Here is a 5,398-nt window from a genome sequence, read left to right on the forward strand (position 1 = left end):
TTTTTAGTGCATCATCATCCTGCTCAGTCAGGGTTACCTGGAATTTCATCATCTGGCTTGGAGAGAGCCAATGGCCCCCCTTTTGTTCCAGGACTGTAGTTACCATGTGTGGCACATAGACATGTATGTGTCTTCCCATTGTGAGCTCCCTGGCTTCCTGTATCAGCAGCACAGTAGCTGCCACTGCCCGCAGACATGAAGGCCATCCGGCACTTACGTTGTCGAGTTGTTTGGAAAAGTAACCCACCGGCCTTTTCCAGCTTCCCAGTCGTTGGGTCAGGACTCCCAGTGCCAGTCGCTGCCTTTCATGCACATGCAGCTGAAAGTCTTTAGACAGATCAGGTAACCCCAAAGCAGGAGCAGTTGTCAATGCTTCCTTTAACTTCTGGAAGGCCTCTTTCTGTGGTTTGCCCCAGGTGAACGGCTGCATCTTCTGAGCCTCATACAAGGGTTTTGCAATCAGTCCATAGTCCATGATCCACAGGTGACACCACCCAGTCATTCCAAGGAAGATCCGCAGCTTGTGTAGATTCTGGGGTTCTGGAATAGCACAGATAGCTTGAATACGATTAGTACCCAGTTTTCTCTGCCCTTGAGAGATTTCACATCCCAGGTAAATCACAGTCTGTTGGGCAATCTGTGCCTTTTCTCTGGACACCTTATACCCTCCCATTCCTAATGAATTTAAAATCTCAATGGTTACCTTTATGCAGGTCACTTCTTCCTTGGTCGCAATCAAAATGTCATCTACATACTGGAGTAATAGATATCGGTCTCTCGGTACTTGCCCATCTCTGGTCCATATTTCCAGTTCCTTTGCCAGTTGACTCCCAAATAAGGTGGGTGAGTTCTTCTACCCCATCGGGAGTCGCGTCCAGGTGAGCTGGGTCTTTCTTCCATTTTCTGGATGTTACCATTCAAAGGCAAATAGTTTCCTACTTTCTTGGTCAAGGGGTATGCAGAAGAAGGCATCCTTTAAGCCAATTACAGTAAACCATTTATATATCTCTTTTATGGATGCTAATCAATGTATAAGGATTGGCAACCACTGGGTGAATGTCTGGTTATTTCATTTATGCCTCTTAAATCCTGTACGAGTCTATACTCACTCTTGGGTTTCTTTACCGGGAATATTGGGGTATTGTATTCTGATTCACATTCCTCTAGAATTCGATATTTTAAGAATTTATCAATGGTCTTTGCTATTCCCTGTAGTGCTTCTGGTTTTATAGGGTTGTTGGGGGTTAGATTTGGTTTTTTTTTTTTTCTTCTCACAGAATTTTTTCCCATAAGTTTCCAAGAAGCCTTGATGACTACTTAGTCAGAACAAAAGGAGTACTTGAGGGATATGGCAGCATGAAGCTACACCTATTGTTTATGAGTCCCTGGGAGTGTCCCTCAGAGGGGAGAGATGATGAGCTTTGGGAAAGGCAAAAAGACAGATCTGGGGGAGGGGGAGGCACTCTTGCTCTCAGCGCCGAGGAGGACGGTCAGGCTGCCCTCTGCCTCTGTCTCGTCCTGGGAAATCTATCGTCATCTGCTGTGTACCCGGGAATCCTGAGCTCGCTTTCTCCAGCCTCCCCCCACCGCCGCTGCTTCTTCAGAGCTTTGAGGTTCCCCTGCTACTCTGTAGCCCTGCACTGCCCAGCCCTGCCGGGACACCCCTGCTGCTCCAGCTGCCAGCGCAGAGCTCCTCATCTCTTCCACCGGGCCAGGACTTTCCTTCCTTCCAGTTCGGCCTCTCGGAGCCCTGCAGGGGCGCCGAGATCAAACTGCTCTGGGCTTTTGTAAAAGAAAGACCTCAAGGTTCTTGGTTCTGTTTATTACTAATGCTGTAGTTGTTTGTTTGTCGTTTTGTCATATATAGTAGTAAAGAACTGTTATTCCTACCCCCATAGCTCTGTCTGAAAGCTCCTTTAATTTTTTAATTGGAATAATTTGGAGGGAGGGGATTTGAATTCTCCATCTCTAGGGAGGTCCTGCCCCCTTCCTAGCAGATATCTGTCTTTCAAACCAAGACAAGGGTACTGTTTGATTCATACAGCCTTTGCTCTTTCTTTTAACTCTACATGTACCGGTTGTGCTAACTTGGATTTTCCAGGTACATCTCTTTCCCAGACAGAGGGAATTACTGCATCCTCTACTTCCTTAGGAATATTAGAAATTGATTTTTCTTTTATCATCAAAATCCTTCCTGTGTTAGACTCAGGTATTTTCATTACGAGTTCACCATTCTCAAAAGTAATTACTGCCTCCAGTGCTGCCAGTAGATCGTGCCCTAAGAGCGGAGTTGGACAATCGGGCATGTATAAGAATTCATGGGTCAAGATCTTATCTTCAAAACTCAAATCTAGGGGTTGCGGGAATGGCCGTATCTCCTCCTTCCCTTTGGCTCCAATGACTGCTGCTGACTTGTTCCCAACTTGCCCCTCAAGATAATTTAATACGGAATGTGTTGCCCCTGTGTCAGTGAGAAAATCTATGTCTTTCCCTTCTAAATGCAAAGTCACCATGGGCTCTCTCAATCCTGGCTCTCTCTCATGTAAAACCATGACCCTGGCTACACCATCCAGTTGGGGCTCACCACTCTGGCTAAACATGCTATCTAACTGAGGCTGACCATTCTGGCTAAATCGGCTCAGACACTCTTTTTTCCAGTGTCCCTCCATTTGACAATACGCACACTGGTTCAGACCTAGCCCTCCACGACCAGAACCTCTGCCAAAGCCACCTCTATTAACACCACGACCTCCTCTACCACGTCCTCACCCGTCTCTGTAAAACTGGCAGAAGGCTTTGCCCCTGTTTCTTGGCAACTTCTCTGTCTCTGTTATTGTAAACCTTCCAGGCAACCTCTAGGAGTTTATCCAAGTTTCTTAACTCTTCACCTTCTAGTTTCTGTAGCTTTTTCCTAATATCTTCCTGTGCTTGACACAGAAAAATAAAGGCAAGCTGAATTCTTCCTTGCTCACTGTCTACCTGGAGATCAGTATATCTTCTAGCTGCTTCCTTAACTCTTTCTAGAAAGGCAGTGGGAGATTCTTTCTTTTCCTGTCAAATTTCATACAACTTAGACCAGTTCATACTCTTAGGTATTGCCTGTTGAACACCTATTGAAATCTACTCCTGATATTTCTTTAGCATTAACATATCTACTCCAGAGGGGTCATTAGCGTCCCACTCCGGATCTGCAGTGGGAAAATTGTAATCCAGTGTCCCTGTCACCAAACCATTTCGTATGTCTTCTCTAGCTCTTTCTCTCGCTGCCCGAAGTACCATGTCCCTTTCTGTCTCATCCATCAGAGTGTCTAATATCACCTGGATATCTTCTCAATCAGGGTTCTGAGTTTTCATTATCATCTTAACCACGCGAGCTACCTTATCTGGGTTTTCTCTATATGTTCCAGCTGATTGTTTCCATATGACTAAGTCAGCAGGTGAAAAGGGTACCTTTACAAAGACAGGTCCATTAGTTCCCACCCCTTGCCTTAGTGGTGCAATAATTGTTCTCTTTTGTTTGCCTGATTTTAATATACTCTTTCTTGCCTTAGGCCAAGCCGGGGCCAGTTTTCCTTGTGTTCGGTGAGCTACTGGGGCATCTAACTCTTTCTCTTCACTGTCACTACTTTCCATTCTATCTGCCTTCTCTGCATCCTCCCTTTGCCTCCGCCTCACAATCACATCCTGGACAGGCAAATCTGGCAGGGGAGGGTACAGGGGGGCAGAGGGGACAGGAGCTGGCAAAGGAGGTGTAGGTGGGAGTGGAGGGTACCCTTGAGTCAGAGTTGGAGGAGGAATAAATCTTTGAGCAGGCGTTGGCGGGGAGGGGCAGGATAGCTTTGAGCAGGTATATGTGGAGAAGGGGGGTTTCTCTGAGCAGGCAGAGGAGGGGCAGGCACAGGCAAAGGAGGATAATTACCTTCAGCAGACAAAGGGGGGGGGGAAACATATTGTGCTGGTGTGAGCGAGGGAGGTGTAAGAGAATCAGGTGGGGTCAGGGTGAGCGGGGTAGAACTCGGTGTCGAGGAGGCTGTGGTGGATGCAGGGGCCATAGGGGCTACTAATAAATCCGGGTCCAGTTCATCTCTTCCTCCCCTCAAACTTCACTTGAAATTACATGCTGCATACAACGTTTATTTTGGACGCAAGCCAGACACTTATTTTCAAGCCTTACTGCTTACATGTTGCTACCGACCCACCAAACTGGTTTCTCGAGCAAGCATAGAAATAAATCTAGGTATGGGATCTGTTCCAACATTCTGTCTTGTGTACAAAGCGATCTAAGTTGCATAATAACCTTTACGTCCAAAGACCCTTTCTGTGGCCAGCTCTGATTTTCAGGCAGAGCATATTTTGGCCAGTTCACATTACAATACTCAATCAATTTATCTTTTCGTAATTCCTGACCGAAATTCCCCTCTTTCCAATGTGCCAATAAACAACCCAAAGGAGAAGAACTTGGTATAGAGGCATTATTGCTGCCCAAAACCTCTTTTAACCCTTTTAGTTTCTCCATATTACAGATACATTAAAAACCACAGATGCCAATCCTGCAACGCTTTCGCGATGTCTGACGGACGGCTGCCTAGGCAATACCACCAGGAATTCCTTTTGCCCAACCAAGCGTAGCTTTCACTGCGTCTTAATGGCAGGCCCCCAGACCAGACCAGAAAATAAAGAACCTTACCTCTCACCAGGGGTTGTTGTGAGCGGCGAGGGTCGCGGTGCCGATGGGCTCCCCGAGAAATCACCCGGTGCCAGCTGGAGCGTGATCGGGTCGCGGGGTCCTGGCTGTGCCCACAAGGTCCCGTCCTGGGTCGCCAAAATGTTAGCGTAGGAAAACATATAACCACACAAAGGTGATCATATGCGGTTCTTTATTTGAGCGCTCAGGACACAGGGGCATGGAATGCCCAAATCTTGTGCCCAAGAATACAGAGTTACTTTGTGATTTTATAGCTTCAAGTTATACCTACGTTAACTAACATCCACCCCTAGATACTGGTTATCCTATTTCTTAGTTACTGTCTTAAATCATACCTATGCTTTACCCTGAGATATACTTGATTTGGTTAAAACAATGCTTCTCAATTATCTCCTGGGCTGGAGTCATACTTGATTCAATTAAAACAATAGTATGAGGCTGGTTGCGGAAAGCTGACGTTTGTTCCAAGGCCAGGCTATGTCAGGTTTCAAGCCGTGCGTCTTCTACCTTCCCCCCACCACCTGCAGTTAGCTTATACAGAAATTATTATTTTAACTCTCTACTATCACCTGGACAGTACCCGACGCATCGAGCAGGACGGGGGACGGGGGACGGGGGACGGGGGACGGGGGACGGGGGACAGGGAAGAACCATTGAGATACAGAACTCAAAACAGCTTAACAAAAACTCACC

The sequence above is a fragment of the Prinia subflava genome, chromosome W (assembly GCF_021018805.1).
Source record: "Prinia subflava isolate CZ2003 ecotype Zambia chromosome W, Cam_Psub_1.2, whole genome shotgun sequence".
NCBI classification, from domain to species: Eukaryota; Metazoa; Chordata; class Aves; order Passeriformes; family Cisticolidae; genus Prinia; species Prinia subflava.